The sequence below is a fragment of the Monodon monoceros genome, unplaced genomic scaffold, assembly GCF_005190385.1.
Source record: "Monodon monoceros isolate NGI ecotype Baffin Bay Population unplaced genomic scaffold, NGI_Narwhal_1 Super_Scaffold_17, whole genome shotgun sequence".
In the NCBI taxonomy this organism is placed as follows: Eukaryota; Metazoa; Chordata; class Mammalia; order Artiodactyla; family Monodontidae; genus Monodon; species Monodon monoceros.
This window is the reverse complement of record NW_021703773.1, coordinates 21,131,775-21,155,387: the sequence shown is the minus strand read 5'-3', so window position 1 is coordinate 21,155,387 and position 23,613 is coordinate 21,131,775. Positions and strand designations below refer to the sequence as shown.

Below are 23,613 nucleotides of genomic sequence, written 5' to 3'. Positions count from 1 at the left end.
ATCCAGAGATTCGTTTCGATTTGCTTTTCATTCCTATTGCTTAGCATTGTAGCATCAGAATTAGATGTCCAAACATCTAATTCTGATGTTTAGAACGCCAGAATTGGTGCCCCACGAATCTCCTTTGGTCCTCACCTATATGCATCTCCTTATTTTGAAAGTTTCAAAACTTGAAGTTGATTTAGAAAATATGGACAAGCATAAGAAGAAAAGAAAAATTATCTGCAATCTCACCACAAAGAAATAATCATTAGTGGCCTCATAGATTTCTTTTTCCTCCATACCTCTATTGTTGCGTTGTTTCTGGTCTTTGGGAATAAAGACACTTGGTGTAGTCTTGTAAATAAATGTTTCCATAGCGTCCACAAAGAAAACTATAGAGAAGGATAACAGGCGAGTTATAACGTTTAGGGGGGTGGTGTTGCTAATCAGTAGTTCCCACAAAGAAGCAGAAAAATGTTAGAGCACAGGGCTTGGAATCTGGCCGACCCAAGTTTGATTTACCTTCCCCACAAGTGTGACCCAGTACAAGATGTTTAACTTCTCAGAGCCAGTTTCCTCTTCCGTAAAATGAGAATAATACCCTCATCAGAGTGTTTTTGTGTACAGTCAATGTGAGGTATTTAAGGAATTTGGCAAGCTGCCTGACACAGTATGCATTCAGGGAATGGTAGCTAATATTATTATTTATAAGAATACTTACAGTTATTTTACATTCCTAACTAACCTTGCAGATCACGAAGCTCAACACCACATGACATGAAGATTAATTTTAGATCAGCTCAAGAAAAACAAAATTAAGCAGGTAAATTTATTGGCAAACGACCGTATAATACATTCTTAAGCAAGTACTTTAGGATTGTAGGATTAATTAAAATTCTTCTCTGTTAGCTTAGTTAATGGCAGGATGGCTCTTCCTTGGAATTAGGATCTTTAGAAATGGTGATCTCCCTCATTCTATCCTAGTATTGTGTTCGCAGTTAATACTCTGCATAGTTTGCCTTAGTGTGATATAATTCAGGCAAGACCAGAAGATACAGTATTGTGTTGTTAGACTCTTCTAGAAGTTTCTTTGAGTTTTAAATTAAATTTCAGGTTTAAGAAATATGTGATCATTGCAAGTCTGGTGGGTTTTATATTTAGAAGTTTTAAACTATCTATTGTGGAAAGTCATTGTTATATTATGTAGTTTTTGCTCTGGGCCCAGTCGAACTTTGTCAAGATCTCTGTTAGATCCCCATTACTCTTTCATCCCAGGAGAATTTTATTGACAGCATAGTTGTCATTTATTGAGAGCCAGTTATGTGCTAGGCACTGCTGTGGGTACTTTGCATGAATTATTTCATGTACTAGAACTAATGGGTCTGTGATCTAGGCATAAGAGCCTCATTTTTCTGGTTCCAGACCTGTGGTTGAAAGATGTTAAGTCACATGCCAGCACTTACATCCTCGTAAAGGGCAGGCCCACGACTGGACCTTACCCTACAGCTCCCCGCAGGCTTCTCCCTGCCTGCTCCCTCCTTTCCTGAAAAATCCGAGGGACTTTCATGCAGAATTGGAGAAAACTTGTCTTTGACAAGGCTCATACAAAAGGAAAAGCAGTTATGGGCTATCAAAACATAAAAAGTACTTAATTCATACTGTTATTTACTGACCTTTAAAAATTATCAACCAAGAATAAGTAACATAAATTGTTTACTGAGTACAATAAATGGCACTTCAAACTATAATTTGGATTTTTATAATAACCACATAAAGAAACAACACTGACAAGGGAAGGAGAATGGAGAGACACATGGAGGAGAAGGAAGGACAAGGCTGGACTGGAGTAAGGGGGACCGCGGGGGAGGTGCACTCACATTCACGAGTGTCTGGGGTCGTCTTGGAGCCTGGTGCTATTCAATGAGGCAGATCTCTACTTTCATATGTAACATACTACAGGGAAAGACTGAAATTGATCATTATATTGACATTTTTAAGGTCGGGGGAGTTCCATTCACAGAAGGCCATAGATACAAAAATCCAAAAGTGTCTTCAAGCATTGGCCTGCACCTAGAACTGCAGACACATCAGCCTACTCCAAACTCTCTAGCTATTCGGCTTATCAGAGGGAATTCCAGATTATGCCTCCTTGACCCCGTGCCCCTTCCCCCATCCTCTGAGGAGGCTCGATCTTCTGCTTGCATGTCGGAATGCGCTCTTACCATGGGAAGGGGTGGGGAAAGAGGGTTTTCTAGAAGGTAGAGGAAAATGAGGAGCTGCCAGATCCCTCCCACATTGGGGACTTCACAGGCCCTCTCGACATGATGCAGGGATCCGGGTGATGGTATTCTGATGACCGAGGTCCTGCCCGTGTGGGGTATAGGAAGGGTATGGCAGGACTCATGCCTCCCAAGGGCCCCAGCCTGGGGAGAAGCTGCGTCTCCTCCAGCCAGGAAGAGATAGTAGATACCAGTAGAGATACCCCACAGTAGCTCAGACTCATTAATCATCTTATTAAGTCCATTGCGGTTGATGCACAAAAGGCAAGAGTGTTCACATATGATGAATAAAAATGCAAGTTGTGTACAGGGTTGGCTTTATGGGCCTGTGACCTGAGCATTTACATCTGACCCTGTGCTTAGAAAGGCCAGGTGCTGGGTTTAATACTCTGTGTTCATCCTCTTGAAATTATCAGTGATTTTTGAATAAGGGGTCTAGCATTTTCACCTTGCACTGGGCTCTGCATGTTGTACGGCATTCCCTTTTGTATGAAATTTCAACACAGATAATCAAAGTCTCCTGAAATTTCCGAGACTCCAGTCTCATATCTCACATCCTTAAGAGATAAAAGATCCAGGGCAGGGGGAGTGTTCTTCCTGTAGTTTACACCATCCTCCTCTGTGAACTCCTTGCATTTAGTCTCACCCCCCTTCTCAGTTGTACTTTATACCAGAGTAGAGGTTTTAAAATGGAAATCTTATTATTTCACTTTCCTGCCTGAACTCTTTCAGTGCCTTCTCATCGACCTGAGTGTGAAACAATGATGCCGCAATCTTGCTCTGGCCTGCTTGTCCGTTTTACTTTCTCTCTCTCCATATCAAGCACCCTGCATTCCAACCACACCCAACGACTTGACTTTCAGTCCTTAGAACATGTCCTTCTTGCTTCTGTGCTTTAGCACATGCTGTTCCTCAATCACGGGGGTTCAGCACGTTCCAAAGCAAGAACCCACGTATTCTTTTTTTTTTTTTTTTTTTGCTGTACACGGGCCTCTCACTGTTGTGGCCTCTCCCGTTGCAGAGTGCAGGCTCAGCGGCCACGGCTCACGGGCCCAGCCGCTCCGCGGCAGGTGAGATCCTCCCGGACTGGGACACGAACCCGTGTCCCCTGCATCGACAGGCAGACTCCCAACCACTGCGCCACCAGGGAAGCCCCCACATATTCTTTATACCCCAAACTCTTCCTCAGTGATGCCTCGGGAGCTCCTGCACAAGCAAAGTAGATCCTGTGCGTGTCCTCCATCTCTATGAATGCAATACCGCACTGAATTAGAATCACCTATTTTTAAGACTGTTGAGCAGTCACTGTTTGAGATGCATTCCAAACACTTAGAAGAGTTGATTGTTATATAGTAATCTTGACTATAAAACCCTCACTTTTCTCCCTGACCCATCACTTTCATTCATGCCTGTTGTTCTCTTGCCTCAGATGTTGAAACTCTCTATAACCACTTCTTGCTCTTTTCATTTAATTTGATAGACTCTTACCAGGTGTATCTTTTTTACACACAAACATAAGCATTACTTTTTCCCATTTAAACTCCAAGGGTAAGCTGGGACGAAGTGAGAGAGTGGCATAGACTTATATACACTACCAAATGTAAAATAGATAGCTAGTGGGAAGCAGCCGCCTAGCACAGGGAGATCAGCTCGGTGCTTTGTGACCACCTAGAGGGGTGGGATAGGGAGGGTGGGAGGGAGGGAGATGCAAGAGGAAGGGGGTATGGAGATATATGTATATGTATAGCTGATTCACTTTGTTATACAGTAGAAACTAACACACCCTTGTAAAGCAATTACACTCCAGTAAAATGTTAAGAAAAAAAAAAAGGAACTCCAATGGTTCTCTTTTTTATCTAAAGATTTAATCCAAACTTTATCATAAGGCTGATCCTGAGGCTGGTGGTGTGGCTACCATTCCTCCGGTGTTTTTGATGTGTTAGGTCATTTACAATAATCCCACTTAATCCCAATGTTAATCCTCAGAGGTGAGCGCTATTATCTCTGCTCTGAAGGTAGTAAAATAGGGATCTAGAGAGGCTGGGGGTCCTGTCCCCACATACTCAGCAGTCACAGGGCTGGAAAAGAAATCCAAGTCGGTGTGACTGCAAAGCCCATGTGCTTGCCCCACCCCACGCTAGGCTCGGTTCTCCCTATGGTTCCCTCATTCCAGACCCACTAACCCACCTCCAGCGTTCTTTCATGCCCATTCTTTTGTACATGGTGTTCTCTCCATGCAGAACCTTGCACACTTCTGAGATCATCCAGGGAGATCATTTACACCCTATTCTGAGTGCTTGCTCACCACTGTATGGGTTTTTGTGATGCTATTTGGTCATCATTAGCTTCCCCTCCCTCAACTCTGAAGACTGTGAACAGCTCTCAAGAGCTAAGACTCTGGCTAGTCACCACTGAACTTGCACAGCCTGGAGAATCACAGCACATGCCTCTCTACTTAACTCATTTATATAAAAATGATTGCACGGCTTCCCTGGTGGCGCAGTGGTTGAGAGTCCGCCTGCCGATGCAGGGGACGCAGGTTCGAGCCCTGGTCCGGGAAGATCCCACAGCCCACGGAGTGGCTGGGCCCGTGAGCCATGGCCCCTGAGCCTGCAAGTCCAGAGCCTGTGCTCCGCAACGGGAGAGGCCACAACAGTAAGAGGCCCACATACCGCAAAAAAAAAAAAAAAAAAAAAAAAGATTGCAGACTTCCCTGGTGGTGCAGTGGTTAAGAATCTGCCTGCCAATGCAGGGGACACGGGTTCGAGCCCTGGTCCAGGAAGATCCCACACGCCATGGAGCAACTAAGCCCGTGCACCGCAACTACTGAGCCTGTGCTCTAGAGCCCGCGAGCCCCAACTACTGAGCCTGCGTGTGACAACTACTGAAGCCTGCGCACCTAGAGCCCGTGCTCCACAACAAGAGAAGCCACCGCAATGAGAAGCCCACGCACCACAACGAAGTAGAGAAAACCTATGCGCAGCAGCAAAGACCCAACTCAGCCAAAAATAAATAAATTTATTTTAAAAATGATTGCTAATAATACTTTCTAACACTTCTTGAGCATTTTCTACATGCTGGGCCCCCTTCTACACACTTAACATGCATAACCCAGTTAAGCCTCAAAAACTCTTTGAGATAATTTATCTTTTTTTTTTTTTTTTTTTTTTGCGGTACGCGGGCCTCTCACTGTTGTGGCCTCTCCCGTTGCGGAGCACAGGCCCCGGACGCGCAGGCTCAGCGGCCATGGCTCACGGGCCCAGCCGCTCCGCGGCATGTGGGATCTTCCTGAACCGGGGCACGAACCCGCGTCCCCTGCATCGGCAGGCGGACTCTCAACCACTGCGCCACCAGGGAAGCCCTCCACTGGCTTTTATTTCACCTTTTGTGCCTCCTTGTTCATTCGCCACTGTGGACAAGACAAGGCTGCCACTCCATCTCACGTACACACTGGACCTTACCCATACTGCAGTGTAATAAGACTGTCCTTTGAGATTTCCCTTCCAGCTGTCAGGAGTTGATCTCATTTCTCAATTCCCGCTCATGCTACCTAGGTCCCAGCCTCCCCGGCGCCCTTGGAGGCTGGACCATCCCTTGTCCTTGAGTCTTCTCTCTCTTTGCTGCCCCTCTCTGAGGTCTTGCTCCTGGAGAAGCCCTACTTCCTCTAGCACCTTCCTTCTCTGCTGCTGGCGCTTTCTCCATGGCTGCAAACAGGCTAAGCTCTTCGCCAAAACAAACAAATTGCTTCATTTGTCTCCCTCCCTCTTTTATTTTTCTTTCTACTGTCTTATCTGGAGCCTTCTCCACTTATTTTCTAGTTGTACCTGTTGCTTCCACATCCTTAAAAACATTCTCACTTCTTAATCTTTGGATGCGCCTTTATCCCTGCCCTGGAATGAAATGCTTCTCAAAGTCAACAACTGACCTATATGAGTAAAATACGATAGGCCTTTCACCTATCGTATTGGTGAAAGGAAGAAATGAGGAAGCTCCATTTCTTCTTTTTTCACGTAAAATGGTGATGATAGTACCTACCTCACAGGATGCCTGTGCAGATGGCATGACATGTGAAAGCAGTGAGGGGATGCTAAATAAATTAGTTAGTGGGGTAAAACAATTCAGGATGCCTACAAACCTTGCTTTTGCAGCTATTATCAAAATCCCACCCCATTCAAGACCTAATTCAAATATCATTTTCTTTAAGTCATCTTCCCTGATCCTCTAAAAAACCTCCCTTTCCTGAGCTAGTTATTACCATCTTCTAGAACTTTATCTCTTAAAACAGTTAAAGAACTTCTTTATCCACATCATATGACAGTTACTTTGGGGCATGTCTTTTGAAGAAATTATAATAATTAATGTTTCTGTCATCTCTTTTACTAAATTGTAAACTTTCTTAATGGCTTTCTGTTTCATTTTCTTTTTTTTCATCTTTTTATCCATGCTAAACACATAGTAGGTCCTTGATGAGTGTGATGTACATGAAAAATAAATGAATGATATGAAAATTCAAAAATTATTTAAAAATATACAACTACAACTTTGATATCTGTATTTGGGTCTGGTCTCTCTTTACATTGTTCCCAGAACTTAGGATCTCTCTCATTCTCTGTTTTCCCTATCAAAGCTTCTTTTCAATATCATAGATAAAATCAGAAGCCAGCTAACTTATATTAACATACCAACAACTGAGACAACAATCTTCAAAAGTCTGGAAAAAAACAGAGTTAGAGAATCTTGTCAGTGTATGGTCAAGCCCAGCTGCAGGAACAGGTGACTCTAGATATTCTAGTCCACTTAGCAGTTATGAACTTGTGGTTCTGATGTGTTTGTTGGGCAAATATAGTTTGAGGATAGTTTTATTTTTTTTATTTTTTTATTTTTTTTGAAAGTTTTCTTTTTTTTTTTTTTAAATAAATTTATTTATTTATGCTGTGTTGGGTCTTTGTTTCTGTGCGAGGGCTTTCTCTAGTTGCAGCGAGCGGGAGCCACTCTTCACCGTGGTGCGCGGGCCTCTTACTATCGCGGCCTCTCCTGCCGCGGAGCACAGGCTCCAGACGCGCAGGCTCAGTAGCTGTGGCTCACGGGCCTAGTTGCTCCGTGGCATGTGGGATCTTCCCAGACCAGGGCTCGAACCCATGTCCCCTGCATTGGCAGGCAGATTCTCAACCACTGCGCCACCAGGGAAGCCCTGAGGATAGTTTTTAAATCATTTGTCCCTGGCATTATACTTGTCAGATGCAATTCTGATTTTATTTCCTTAAAGAACGCACTGACCAGTTAGTAATCTGACCTTTTGGGAAGTGACATTTCTCAATGTCAGTCAACAACAGGCCATTCTGTTTTGCTGGCCAGATAAAATACTCTCACTCTGAGATGCATTACATAGAGTGTGTACAGATTTTTCAAAAAATGCTTTACTTTTGGTTGGAAATCAGAACATGTGACTTTTCCTAGTTTCTGCTGAACTTAAAACTCTTTTAGTTGAATGACCCTGTTGGAGGGGTCATTCTTGGAGGATTGGGGTCCTCCTGTTAAGCTCCTGTCCTCTCCACCCCACAGGCTTTATCTGGACCATGGAAGCCAGCACTTCTTCTAGGCCAGGTTAGAAGCAGATGCAGTGAAATGACAGAGGAGTCTGGAGACGAGGCAATTCATAAATGGAACATTCCCCAGGAAACTCAATTTTATCATCATAATCTTTTAGTTCTTGACAGCTGCAAAGATCAGTGCCAAAAAGAGTGAACCAGAGTTTCGGGGGTATGTTTTCCCAATTCATTCCAAAGGAAGTAAAAGTTTAGGGTTCCAAATGATCATGATGTGTTAATACACCACATAATAATATATAGAGCAAGTGAAATTATTTTACCAGAGAACTGTCCATACGAGGCCCTGAGAGGACATTTGGGACTTTGGGTCAAAAGGAAGGTGATTTTCAAATTAAGTTATGGCTTTGTCATTTACTTTTACTTATAAAATGAGATTATTTATGGCTTTCTCATTTACTTTTACTTATAAAATAAGATTATTTATGGCTTTGTCTTTTACTTACTAGAGTGATGACTCTCCTCTCTGCTGCCAATAAATCTAAAAATTAATTTAACACGTATTAAAAGCACTTTGTGCACTTCCGAAAGAAGGGGTTTTTTTTTAACTGAAGAAAAAAGTCATATTAATTGTATAAACTGGTTATGTTAGTCTTCTAAAATTAAATTTATGATGGGAAGGAAGTCAGTGATATAATCAGCTTTTAGACCACAAATCATATAAAAAAAATCATGTTTCTAAGTAAATTCATTGTCAAAGAATTCAGGATATATTACCAGTCATCTGAATTATTGATCTAAGAAAACCCTTTTCCCAAAACAGATATATTTTCAACAAATGAGTAAAAGTTTTTCTGGTAAAGGAGGTAACTGTGCTTTCCCACATTTTTATTGTTTCCTTGATTGTCAGAGATAACGAACATATAGTTAACTAGTTCAGGAGACTAAATTCTGGGGAAAAAGTCTCTAGTGGCTTAAATGAGCTGGATCATTTTTGGTTGTGTCATGATTTCCTCTGTTGAGGAAGTCTGATGTCTGAAAAAGGATTGCTCTGACATTTAGCTTCGTGTTTTATCAATACATGAAAAGCATACTAACCAAAAACAAGGAGTAAAACGATAACAGAACAACAAATGCTTAAGGATTTGTGGACTCACTTAATTTTCTCATGATGGTTACATGGAATTACATACAGTTTTTATTACCTTGACTCCATTTCTTTTCCTTGGTGTCAATTTTATTTATTGACATTTGATTCAGCAGCCTGCTCGGGTTAATCACCCAGACTCATCTACTGTTGGCCATTCCCGTGACAAGATGATGCAGGTAAAAATAGAAATAAAACACTATTGCTCCCTCATGGAGTTCACTTTCATATGGAAAGATTAGATACATATAGAAAAAACTTCACTAAAATGAGATTTTAAAAAAGAATATAATTTACAAAGTGATATGAGAGCATCTAAGAAAGAGCAACTAAATGTGCTATTCATTCAGTCCCTCTTTGGGAACTAATTTAAGATCACATTCTGGAAAATTCCAGTTCAGATACCTTTAAAAGCTTTGTAAATTCCCAGATCCTTCACTGAAAGGAAGCTTTAATATATGTAAAGCTCTTGGGATAGTAGCTAGGACAGAGTAAACTTCATGCAGAGTAGCCAGATACAGAAGCCCATCAAAAGATGAATGGATAAAGAAGATGTGGGGTGTGTGTGTGTGTGTGTGTGTGTGTGTGTGTGTGTGTGTGTATGTGTATGTAATGGAATATTACTCAGTCACAAAAAAAAGAATGAAATCTTGCTGTTTGTGACACATGTGAATGGACCTAGAGGGTATTATGATAAGTGAAATAAATCAGAGAAAGACTAATACTGTATGATTTCACTTACATGTAGAATCTACAAAACAAAAAAAAATGAGTAAACATCACAAAACAAAAACAGAGTCATAGATACAGAGAAACAATAGGTGGTTGCCAGAGGGGAGGAGCTGAGGGGAGGAAAAAAACAAGTGATGGAAATTAAGAGGTACAAACTTGCAAAATAAATGAGTCACAGGTGTGACATGTACAGGATGGGAAATACAGTCCACATTATGTAATATCTTTGTATGGGGACATAACAACAGCAAGATATTAATATCTGTAAGGCTCTTCAGATAGTAGCTAGCACAGAGTAAAGTATCTAATTTTTTCTTATTAATATCTTTTGTATTGAAAAAAATCAAATAATTTTTTCTGTAGTTTATTGAAATCTTGTTATTCAAGTTTTCATTGTTTTCTTGAGTTTAATCAAAACAGATATTTTGATTGGCCTTGGAAGGTCTCCCAATTCTTACAGTTTTTAATTTGAAAAGATCTCCCAGATGGCTACCTTTTTCTACACTGAATTCTCTGTTTAACTATATTCTAAAGCCTTAAAGTAAACCTCTTAAATTTTGTAACTATAGGTTTTAACTTTTCTCTCTTACACTTATCTAAAAAGGAAAAAATTACTCTTTAGTGTTGATCATATTGTTTGATGAATGTGATGATAACCTGAGACTTTAAGAAAGTTAAGAGTAGAAACCAAATTTTTTTGGTGTCTGAATTATTCACTAAATGATATGTGTCCTTTGAGTTTTATCTAAGTTTCTGGTTATATTTCTCTTTATATCATTGTTAGAAATATAGTGCTTCTCACCAGGAAGACTAGATTTTATTTTTAAAAATAATAGTGTTTTCTAAAGTCTTCATCTTTTTTTCCTTCTCCTCAGTTTCATGACTTCCAAAAAAAAAAAAATCAGAAAACCTTGTCAATTACCATTTGATCTTTAAATTCAAGCAACATTTTGTAATCAATGTGTTGCCATTAACACAACATTGAGGGGAAAACTGTGAGTCATTCATTCATTCCACAAATACTGACAGAATATTTAATAGTGACTTGTTTGCCATGTGCCTACAAGGTTTCAGCTGCTATTGTAAAGCAAGCTGAGTTTTCCCTGTAACTTTAATTCTGCCCAAGCAATCTGTACCTTTTCCCGTACTTGCTTCTCTCAGGATCTCCCTTTACTTAAACTGGTTCAAGCCGGTGCTCGAGGTATATCAGACAACACAATTCTATTCACACTGTTCCAGAAGAACTCAGTGGTTATAAAATTTTTATCTTCACTACTAGTAATGCTATGCTATACACGTCTCCAAATCTAGATATTGATATTTAATATCAAATCTAGATATTAAAAGTTATTTATCCCCACAGGATATAATAATATTTACTGTACTGCAATTATATATCTGACAGATTAAGTGTACATGCTTCAGAAAGTGCTCCAACAGTTCACCAGATGACACAGTTAGCACCAGAACAGCTGAAACTGTTATCTAATCTCTTTTCCTTTGTGAACTTTAGTACAGAGAATTGAAATCATTAGATGTGAAGGCATCCTGATAATCTACGAAATAGCTCACTTTTAAACAACCAAGTGTCACTTTCTTAAACTTTTTTAGTTAATAGCGTAAAGTGAAGGAAAACCTTATAAAACATTAAGATCTGATATTAATAGGATCCAAAGAGGCAGAAGTAGCTGACGTGTCCACAGGTGGAGGATGAGGCCCTCACAGTCAAAAGCTTAAGCGTGTTTCTTTCCATCAATGAGGCTGCTGTCTCTACCAATGGTCACCTTCATGGAGGACTAAATGTCTCTGAAGAAGTTAACTACCCCTGACTAGAAGTAGGGACAGGGACTTTTTAGAGGACAGAATGAACATTTATACTAATACATTTTCTCCAGCGTGGCCAATTATTCCTTAGAATGTCTCATTTGCATATTTTTTGTGTGTATACATTTTAAAAGTTTCCCATTCTTCATGCCATTCCCTGCTTAGACTCTTAAGGATTTTTGTAACAAGTGCTCTTGGTTAGAAGCCTATTTTTGCTACAGTTGGTTTAGGAATCTAAAAAGGAGAAGTATTTCCACATTGATTGGACTAACTTTCCTACCTACAGCAGAAGATACAATTCATTATAAGAAAATATTTTTGACATGCAATTTACACCAACTGTTGAGGAAACATCTCAAAGGAAAGTTAGAAGAATTGAATGTCTAGGTTATACAAAAAATCAAAAATTTAAAAAGTAGGCAACAGTGCAAATTAAAGAACCAAAATATCACTAAAATGTTCAAATAACGTTCTTATGAAAAATAAAATTTCCTTAAATTCTAACATGGAGAGAAAAAATTTAGGAAATATAATGAGAATATGGCTAGATTTTTTTTTTTTTTGAGGTAGGAAAATTTTCTTTGAAAGTGAGATCTTTGGTTAGAGGGAGGAAAAGAGAAAGTTTTCTGGATTTTTGTTCAAATAATGCTTTTCAAAGGTGCAGAATTAATGCTGGATCTATGCATACCAGACCTGTAAGGGGAGGAGGAAACTACTGTCTTTTTGGCTAAAATTCCTGGTTGGCAAAACTTCTGTTTTGAAGACTGGGGTAAAGTGTAATATAGATCTACGTGGATATATCACGTTGCTGAAACTCAAAATAAAACCTTCTCTTTGCTGGTTCTCTGTCATTTATTCAAATAAGATCATCTTAAGTGAGCTTAAGCTGGAATGAGGTTTCTTATCCATTAATATTTAGAACTCAGTAGTTATAGAAGTGTTCCCTCATAGCTAAATGTATATGTCCTAACTTTTTCAGAAATGTTGTAAAGAGATCTTGAAAATCTCCATATAATTCTTTGCAGTGATAATTTAGAATTTAATAGGCATCAATGATTAAATTATTTGAGGAACTTTTAAAAAATTATCTAATACAATTATGTACTACTATACTTCGTTATAAAATGCAACAAGAGCTCACACATTTCATTTGAATGTCAGCATAGTTATATATAGTTTAGGCCTTCCAAATATTATAAATTACTTAAAATAGAAAATCTTAAAAATGATGCAGAAATACTATGGAATCATGTTTCCTGAAATCTAATTACTATGTACAATTTAAAATAATTGATTAAACACGATTAGTCTTTAAGATGCATAGAACCAATTTCAACTTTAGCTATTATTAAATTAGCATGTTATACATTAGAATCAGCTGGAAGATAGTCAAAATAAACCTTTAAAGGACAGCGTGACACTTAAGAGTTGCTATATATCTTACTTTGATTATAAAATTCAATGCTGGAATAGAGTGTAAAAGTGTCCAGAAATATGAATTAAAGTGGTTTACCAAATATTTTGCTTTCTAATTCTTAACATCTGGATATTTAACATTTCCTAATCTTTGCTACTTTATGTACAAGAATTCATACTATATTAAGTCCAACTTTTGCTTTTTAGATGGATATCTTAGAGATGAGGGATTATATAGTTATTAATTCTTAATGTAATTTTTGATACATTCTTACTTTTTATTACAACATTGTGATAAATTTTCCATAAAAAGGGTATAAAAATTTAGGCTTAAAAAAATAATAATCATGACATCTAATATAGAAAAAAGAGTGGGAAGTCTCTACAACCAAAAGCATATCTGTATCAGGAATGATACTAACATACTATTCTCTCCGTCACCCAGAAACTCAAGTTATGGGGAAGTATAATGTAGCCAGTTATTACCAGTAACCTTTCAGGTTTATAAGGAAAATCAAAAGAAGTTCTCCTATTGTAGACTTTATTTTAATCCTTTGGTCTCTTCCCAATTCATGACCTCTACTTTCCTCTGGCTTACGGAAGACAATTCCGTAACTTTTTTATAATCAACTGCTAATCAACATCAGTTCAACATTAATTTTAAATGACCTGATTTTAGAGCATATTTCTAATAGGGATACTTACTGTACTTATTTTCCCCTGCAAATTTTATAATAGCTATAAATAGAAAAACAATATCCTCTAGATATTAAAGCTTCTAAGCTGGTTTTGTTTAAAACTTATATGCTGTAAATTTTTCCTTGAGAAAATTCTGATATATTATAGGACATTTATAGCTTTTATCCAATTGTGATCTTGAAACTATAATTTCATATCAAGGAAATTAAAGCCTCATCACTGTTTGTAAATGTTTTGAGTTTCTCTGATCAAATGCAGTATAATAGATAATAGGACTTCTTTTTCGAGATCAAGCCTATATTTACGGTAACTAATATAAAAACAGTCAAGTCCGAGGTTACCAGTACAATGTCTGAATGCCAAGTTGTAGACACTGGACAAAGTACAGTCAGAGGTCAGTAAAACTCTGGAAGCCCGTGAGCAGAGACAAATGCGCTACGGTGCAATAGCCAGAACTACAGACATAAGATTCAGATGTAGCCGAAGCAGAAGGCGAGGAAGTGTCTGGGGAGACATGCTAGTTGGATTTTGAAGGATGCATGGCAGGTGGCTGCCGCTGCGGGGGTGATTTGAAGAAAAAGTCTATACAGAGGAGACTGGCTTTGCAAAAGTTTGGTATAGTGCGTTTGGGAAATTACAGAGTATTTGCTATTGCCAGCAGCTGAGTTGGGAAGTGGCAGAAATTAAGAGTACCTAAATAGATAAAAGCCAAGGTGCAGAGTCTTGAAGTATAGGGATTATAGCTCTGCGTCTGGTTCTCAAAATTGTTGCGTTAATAACTACGTAGGTGTGTGGTGCAGAAGTGCACTTACAATGCTAATCTTTCATAGCATATCACCTTAAAAGGTTACTAATGGAGGGGAAAAAAGTACAGGTATAAAGTTTGTGTGTCACTCTACCCAGTGGGGCTGACTCCTGTCACATATGGTGCCACCACAAAGGCAACAGGGTACAGCCTTAGGTATTTCCACACCTGGTTCTTCTAAAAGCTCCCCCAAGAAAAACTAAAGCAAAATCATTTTCTTGCTGCAGGACTTTTCACTGTGTTAATTCTAGAAATTCCTTTTGCCGTGTAAAGCTCTGACAGGAATTAAATTGAAGAGAGACTTTTTCCACCTTTCCTCCTGCTATAGCAGAATCACTTCCTTGGCTGATATCTTTATTTATAAAATTTGACCTAACACTAGGTCTGTTAGTTAAACTTTCCTTTGAAAGTTAAACGTAAGTGAAGTACAATGCTATCGTTTCACCATTTTATCCTACCCAATGTCTCACACACACAAATAGACAATATTCCTAGTTAGAGCTCTTATTATTAAATGTTTGGAGATGATTTTCTGGACTGAGATTGCTTGTACCTTCAATTTTTTGAATATTTTTATACCTTGAATATTGGTGACAATTAGAAGAGAAGTTTTGAAAAATATTCTCCCTATGCTTTATAACTGTCTTATCTGAGGGCATAATGACATTGCTGTATTTGTGAAACAGGTGCTGTGTGCTCATATGTAGCAATGAAAGTTATATTATTATACTTAAAAGGTGACTCCTATGTCATCCACATATTGGGTAAAAGGATAGAAAATAAAAATATATTTCTTAGAAGTAGATCTCAGATCCTATTTATTTTATATTTCACGGTAGATTTCATCTGTAGCACATAGAGGTTTTTATTCAAAGTTTTCAACAAAATATTTTTCCCTAAATATTTTCCATAGAATTCTAAATGATCTGACGTTTCTAGTAGACCAACAATAGAACTGATTTACGTAAAACTGAAATGTTGCTGAAACAATTTAATCATTATTCGGTCATTTCTTTACCAGGAATTTCGATTTGACTGACCAATTTCAATCCACAGTAACAGCTTTGTTCCTAAGAGACTATAAATCAAAGAAATACTCAGTAAGGAGCAATTCCTACTGCAGTTCAAAGTCTGTGCTATTATCACGTAGTGATGGACAGCAAACATCCATTGCAAATATTAGTACATTTGTTGGAGGAGGGTCGTGTTTTTGGTTTCACTCTCTATCTCTGAAACCTATCTGCTTGTGAGAAAAGTTGTGCAATAAAAGAAGTTTTACCGACACATACTATAGCTATGCTTGAACTCAATGCAGCGATTCACTTCCTTTCTTTGCCTGGATTCCAAGCCAGGGAACACAATGAGGGTGTTGTGCTCTGGGCTAGCGTGGCATGCATGATACTCGGAAAGGACGCGTGAGCAGCTTCCAGTACCTACACTATTTGCTTTACAACTACCCGCAACTAAATCAAACAGCACACCAGGACTCTGTGCTCAGAATACGCAAGGGCACAAGCCACTGGCTCTTATGACCTACATAGGGTACGGAATTCCTTAATTTAAACGTATATAGAGGTGTGTTAAGAGTTAAATACATCATTTCGGAGGCTTAAAAATAAATGCTTCACAATTTTCGAGCTGCTGATTTTCCACGTAATTCTCTGAATGTATGTCAAAGTGCAGGTCGTAAAAGAATCCATTGTTTCTAAGGGAGAAAGATTGTTGCTGGTTATGAAGGCTGTCCAGAACGACAGGCCATCGTGGTTTGTTAAAACAGCGAATATTTATTTTAAACCCCAAGGCATATTAGTAATTTTTTTAAAAAATCATTACAATTTCTAGAACCTTAACTTACTGAAACAATTCTAAGTCTCTGACACTATTTTATGTATGTGTATGTATGTGTGTGTGTGTGTTTGTGTTTGTATGTATTTCCTTGGTAAATCCAAAGAACACAATGATTGTAAATGTTTAGGTTAAGTTTTGCTCGGAGTTATTGTTATGCTGTGCTTGAAAAAGGACAAAAAAGCTTACCTCTGTCAGTCAAGTGGCTACACAGGGACCTCCTTCTCAGCCTCAGCTTCAGCATGCAGACAGATGCTCTCTGAGCCAACAATCTGTTAACAGGAAGCAGGTAAACCCGAGAGCGTCCGCCTGCGTTACAGTCCAGTGCCCATCCGAGCACACACCTGCTTTTTCAGACCTGCCACTCATATGCTACAGCCACGCACAGGACCTGTGTTTGCAGACGAAAACACCTCCTTTGGGGTCACTAGTTTTCAGGGTAAGCAGCTAGAGAGCTGCTGAGATAACATTGCCGGGAAGGCGAGCCTTCCCAAGACAAAAACCTTTTCTGCTGTCTGATAGCAGATATGCAGCATTATCTCTCTGCATTCCACGTTCTCAAATCAGCTACTAGGAAAGGCAGTCGACAGCTCGTCCAAATGGCAACTGGCAGGCATGCTTGGCTGTACTAATTGTATACTAACATGCCCACTACTTCTCTCTTCCCTCAATAGATTTTTTAAAAAATGTTTCTTCCAGGGTAAAGCTCAGCGGAATATGCCACACTGTTTTCCATAAGTAAAATGGCTGGTCCTCCCAGCACTGCTGCAGACAGCTCATTGGGTTCCACTGGCTTTTCGTAGTCATAGCAACAACCAACAGACAGACTTAGCAAGCATGGCTGATCACGTGCAGTGCACGACACAGCTTGTTAATTTCTTTTCATGAAACTCATCATTTTGGGAGGAGGGTAGCTTCTGTTATCGTTCTCAGTATTTCACCGATAGTGCAAGTGCTCTGAGTTTTCAGCTTTCAGGAGGAACTTTTGTTATATGAGCCAGTGCTTCATGTGAAATTGAGAAAGCGAAGCCCTTCTCAGTAGATAGATTCGGGTCTATCCAGGTTAATAACATGCAAATCACTGTAGAGACAGTAATTGGAACCATTGTTAAAACAGCTTCCACCTTCGCGTCATAGCGTAAAGGAGACTGGCAAATGTGGACAGTTATACTTTCTGTTTTTCAGTGATAATCTTGTAGCCACTTAGCTGAAACAAAGCCCTGTGGCTCATTATATGTGGCCAAAATAACCAAAGATGTTACCTATGGATCCATGTATTTAATTATTTTAATACACTTTTTATGTACTACAGAATTTAAAATAAAATTCTAAAAATTCCTATTGTTTCCTACTGCAGAAAATGATTAACTCAATTATAATTTATTTGTAATATTAAAATACTTTAGGAAATCCAAACCAAATTAAAACTGCTTTGCTTGGGCTTCCCTGGTGGCGCAGTGGTTGGGAGTCCGCCTGCCGATGCAGGGGACACGGGTTCGTGCCCCGGTCCGGGAAGATCCCACATGCCGCGGAGCGGCTGGGCCGGTGAGCCATGGCCGCTGGGCCTGCGCGTCCGGAGCCTGTGCTCCGCAACGGGACAGGCCACAACAGTGAGAGGGCCGCGTACCGCAAAAAAGGAAAAAAAAAAAAAAAAGCTTTGCTTTAAATCTCACCTTTCAAGCAGGAATAGTTGTGCTTCCTCAGTTAGATGGATCACATCCCACCCTTGCTTAAAATTTCACCTCTTCAGGGAATTTCTCATAATACATACCATTAACCATTTATAATTTCTGCAAAATCCCCACCCTTTAATACTGTCACCAGTCATATTCTGTTTGATATATTTTCAAGACGCCATCCCGTTTATTTTTGTTTCTAGCGACGTGACTGAAATAGTTGTATTAATACTTTGCACTTGTAAACATAGCTACTTCCTTCATTTGCTGCTAGTCATCGATTTCCTGTTTTGTGAGTGTTGCATTTCCCAGCCCGTGTTAGGACTCCTGCTCCAGTAGTAATTCCCTAACTTTACTATGCATAAGAATCCTGTGCATGCAGATGTGGGGATCCCATTTTCCTTCTGTCTCCAAACAGATTCACAGTTGGAGGGTTTGAGCCTGCTCAGGTTAGCATATCTGCTGAAGAAACATGGGTGGGCCTTTCCCACTCCACATTGTTTGCAACCTTCTCTGACTTAAGGTACTTTTTCCCTTAAGTTATTTTAAGTTTGCTATTCTTGAACTTGCCCCTGCCTTCAATGTCAGCCTCATATTCTACTCTTCATTCCCCAGGTTTCAACAATTTTGAATGACATCCCATTTCTGGCTTCCTTGCCTTGCAGATGTTCCTGCTTCCTAAAAGCTTCTCCGCCAGATCCCATCCCCGCCCCCCCCCCCAGCACCTGTTGCCTCCATCCCAGTCTGCCTCCGACTTTATCTTTGAACACCTTGCTCAAACAGACCACCTCGCTAAAGACAGCCACGGGCAGAGTTTGTAGGGGGCTCCTGTGTGCCTCCAGTGTACCTGGAATCTACCTCTACTATTACACACTTGTCATGCCCCGTAGGTTATTAGCAGTCTTCCTTTCTTGTCTGACTTCTCCACTGCTCTGTCTACTCCCCGAAAGCCAACCTGGTCCATGTCTTATTTGTCATACTTGGAATATTCTAAGTTTTCAGTACATTTTGAAGGAGAACCTAAAACACTGTCTGAACAGGTGCTGAATGACTGGATAGTGTGAGGTCTGGGTTTTAATTCATCTTTTCAATACCATGCGTTATTGACTTACTATAACTTCAGAAGAATTTAAGTGATTTTGATTAAATGTTGGCATTTTTAAAAAGTTATGAAGAAACATCCTAAGTTCATCTGGTGTCTTAGGGTAGCTTTTCTTTTCATTGTATGTTTGAAAATGTCTTTATTCTACCCTTGTACGTGACTGTTTGGCTAGGTTTAAGAATCTTTGGAGTCATTTTCCTTTGGAATTTTGAAGGTCTTCTTTTGTCTAGTGGCTTCTTGCCCCAGGGCACCATCAACTATAATCCACCGAAGAAGAGAACTAGAAACCGCCCAAGGCTGCTCAGGATTAGAAACTGGGAAGCTGGTAGGAACTGAGACAAATCTTTTTGCTCCCATGGTGTCCCTCATGGGACCTCTGTTCATCATTATAAATCACTCTGTGTGGCAGGGGGTGGGGACTGGGGAGGGATGGATGAGTGTTCTGTGCATGCTGTGGCTTCATCACCTACCCCAAGCCTCTCCTCTCATATGTAACTCTGGCTGCCATGACCCATCACTGTTGCTCTGGCCCTCTGGTTCTGCTCTACCGCATGTAGAGCAGACTTTTTTTCTCCCTTCTAACTTGTTCATTGCTAAATACGGATTCCCAAGAAACAAATATGATCGTCCCACCTCATCTTTCTGAGCCAGAGGAGATACCTCATAAGTTGCCAGCAGCTGTATACCTGAACTGCCCTAAGTCAGGTTCCAGCCCTTGATCCCATCAGCTATGGTAGGGACACTTGGCATTATATAGTTTTCAAATATTTGCCACTACAGTAGGTGCAAAATAGCAGCTCATTATCATCTTAATTTGCATTTCTTTAATTACTGATGAAATTGAACACCTCTTCATGTTCAATGGTCTTTTGCGTTACCTCTTCTATAAATTTCCTGTTCATACCTCTTGCCTGTTTTCTCTATTGAGGTTTGTTGTCTTAATGTAGAATTTTAAACAAAATGCCCATGGAAGGTATTTTCAAATGTTTTATATATTTAAACATTACAATTAAATTTGTTATATAATTAAAAGTTAGTAAGTTACCCATTGATATATAAAGGGGAACCAGTAATTCACTGCTAATTGTTTTGGTTTTTATTACGCAGAATGTGGGTAAAAATCCCTGTTCAGAATTTTTTTGGTATGGAAGTGTATACTACCACAACCGTGATATAAGAATGATTTTCTAAGACAAAATCTAAAGTCATATAAATCACATCCCCCTAAAATGTTGTCAGCAAAAGTGCCTTTCCAAATTAAGATTACTTTTATTTTAAGAATAGCAAGTATCATGAAAGAAAAAGAAAGGCTGAGGAACTGATGTAGATAAAAGGAGACTCAAGAGAGAAACTGAAAACAGTGTGTGACCCTGGCTTGGGCACTAGATCTGAAAAAAAGATGCCATCAAGCCTGCCATGGAGACAATAGGTGCATGTGAATATGGACTGTATGGTATATAACAGTGATGTTTCCATTTCATACTATATTATGGTTTGAAAAATGTATGTCTTTGTTCTTAGGAAACACAAATTGAAGTATTTAGGGTAAAGGACCAGGGGCTCTGCAGCTTACTTTCAGATGGTTCAGCAGAAAGAATAATAATGTGTAATAATGTCTTATGTGTGTGTGTTTGTGGTATAATTTGGCTCTTATAACAAGAGATAGAAGATAGATTTATACCTATAACCTGTGTACATCTATATCTGTCATTCTACCTACGTACCTATCTCTCTGTCTATCGAGGGCTAACACAAATGTGGCAAAATACTAACACCTGGTAAATCTTAGGTGAAGGATATTTCCAACTTAGTTTATTATTCTTTCCATCTTTCTGTAAGTTTGAAGTTCTTTGTTTTCAAGATAAAAAGTTTGAAAAATGGGGCTTCCCTGGTGGCACAGTGGTTAAGAATCCTCCTGCCAATGCAGGGGACATGGGTTCGAGCCCTGGCCCGGGAAGATCCCACATGCAGCGGAGCAACTAAGCCTGTGTGCCACAACTACTGAGCCTGCACTCTAGAGCCCGCAAGCCACAACTACTGAAGCCCATGCGCCTAGAGCCTGTGCTCTGGAACAAGAGAAGCCACCGCAATGAGAAGCCCGCACACCGCAGCAAAGAGTAGCCCCTGCTTGCTGCAACTAAAGAAAGCTCACGCGCAGCAACGAAGACCCAACGCAGCCATAAATAAATAAATAAATATTTTAAAAAGTTTGAAAAATGAAATAAAATGAGAATAAAATAGTGTTCAGAACAAACACAGGTTTAAGATAAGATTACTTGATGAGAACGTTTATCAAAGTTAAAAGTAAAGTTGATAAGTTATAGACTAAGATGACAGTGATTAATATTATGAAGAGGCTACTTCGGTAGAGAGTATTAGAAACATTTTGCACTTTCTTATTTATTTATTTATTTATTGGCTGCGTTGGGTCTTTGTTGTTGTGCTCGGCCTTTCTCTAGTTGTGGTGAGCAGGGGCTACTCTTCATTGCCGCACATGGGCTTCTCATTGCGGTGGCTTCTCTTGTTGTGGAGCACGGGCTCTAGGCGCCGGGCTTCAGTAGTTGTGGCATGTGGGCTCAGTAGTTGTGGCTCACGGGCTCTAGGGTACAGGCTCACTAGTTGTGGCACATGGGCTTAGGTGCTCCACAGCATGTGGGATCTTCCCGGACCAGGGCTCGAACCCATGTCCCCTGGGCCGGAGGATTCTTAACTACTGCGCCACCAGGGAAGTCCCATTTTGCACTTTCTTGAAAGAAGTTTGATATTTCCCTACATTTACTGCTTATACTGATATAAGCCACTTATCCCTTGGTTCCCATATTGAAATCCTTCTTAATCCGGCTTCACTACTGTAAAAATTCAGCAGGATCACTGTTGACTGATGCAATATATTCTCCAGTCACACCTATCCCTGCAGACTCCACAGCTGGGTGACAGTCTTCCAAGGGATCCTGTCCCTGATATAGCAGAGAAGCTCTTTATACAACTTAAAGAACAGAACTTGAGCATGGTTTGTTTAATGGGGTAGGACAGACTGTTATAAAGCTTAGACTGAATTTCTAATTCCTAGCAACACGTAGAATATGCCAAAAGATCTTTCTAAATCTTGCATAATTAGATATGTTAGCAATAACATGAAAAATGTGCTTTTAAATGGGACCAAGATGGGAAGTGTGACAGCTACCTTGGATGGGATTAGAAAGAGGCTTGGAGGACCTCTGTGAAGCAAATGGGATTTATTTCTAAGATTCCATCTTCCAAGAAACATATGCTGGGAAGCCAACTTAGTCACAGGCTATTAATCAAATGCCTTCATATCCTCTGAGGAAGTCTGACCTTGATTAGGATCCAGAATGACCTTCATAAATGAGAGATACCTGAAACCAAAACAAACCCAGCAGAGTGAAGGCTTTATGGAAATCCACTTATTGAATGAATTACAAATGAGAAAATGATTACTGAAGAACAAAATCTTGCCAGAGGGCAAGGGATAAGAATATAAATGTCTGCTACATAAAACTGTTTTTAAAAGCCGAATGTGAAGTGAAATCTATTAACACAAAAATACCGTATGTGCACCACAGAAGTAAATTCCATTCGTGGTTACCAGAACCCACTAGAAATTCTGTATCCCCTCTAGATTAAGAGGAAGAAGAAACTGTAACAGAAGGTACAGAAAGAAGATTTGGCCAGGCTTAAATCCAGAGAACTTGGTCTTGCTGGCTAATAATAACAACATTGTTTTAAACATTTCAGGTTTATCAAGCTCTGGGCTTGCAGATGCCTATAACACCAGGAGCTTTCCAGAATGACTTTATCTGAAAATGTCCATTAATATGTGTCAGTACCAGGTGGCGGAAAAAATCTTAGTGTTAGCCAGTAACAAAAGAAAAAGCTAACCTACAATGAACCTTCCACACCCCCCAGTCCCCCAGCCCTGGTAACCCCCCCCTCCACACACACACACACACACACACACACACACACACACACACACAAATGCATCTTGCTTGCCCCCCCTGCCCCCCAGAGAAAAGCACACTTGGCTTTTATTAAGCCCACAGGGTGAGAGATTCTTCGAGCCATATAGAAAAAGCTGCACTTGCTTCCAAGGAATTAGATTGTTTATACTTCATAATGATAAGCTAAAAAAGCTACCTAGAAAGAGGAGGCTGATGGCTTTTACTGTCCTACAAGGGGCCGTGGTTTGTTCTCTGAGAGGCACTCTGACCAAATTAACAAAGTGTATCTCAAGGGACCTTTTCCACTCACTATTGTTTCCTGTGGAAACAGTGGCTCCCAGGTACCTTGTGGTGACGTGGCGTAGTGCCTGACTCCACAGAAAATCATCGGGCTCTGCCGTCACCGCATTATTGAATTAGTAAGGGAACACATCAGCCTCAGCAAACAACGCCTGGAGAGAAGCGCTTTAAAACAAACGCTGTTGGTTTCACCTGAGCCACTGAAACAAATTATGATGCACAAGGTGAAACTTGGCAGCCTCTGTAAACTCTGAAGAGGCAGCTGCCAAAGCCCTCAGCAGCCAAATGCACAAATCTC

At 39.8% G+C, this 23,613-nt stretch overlaps 1 protein-coding gene across 6 annotated transcripts in view; it reads right to left on the bottom strand.

Annotated features, from left to right (window-relative positions):
- SORBS2 (sorbin and SH3 domain containing 2) overlaps window positions 1-23,613 on the bottom strand; it is a 320,493-nt gene that overhangs the window by 190,281 nt on the left and 106,599 nt on the right. For 4 of the 6 annotated variants that reach the window (XM_029226672.1, XM_029226676.1, XM_029226679.1 and 1 more), the window contains exon 1: window positions 16,465-16,576. The exons of the other annotated variants lie outside the window; for them this stretch is intronic. The gene's annotated coding sequence lies outside the window, so the exon portion shown is untranslated. Of the gene's footprint in view, window positions 1-16,464; window positions 16,577-23,613 lie in introns of those variants that run through there. 6 annotated transcript variants of the gene reach the window in all.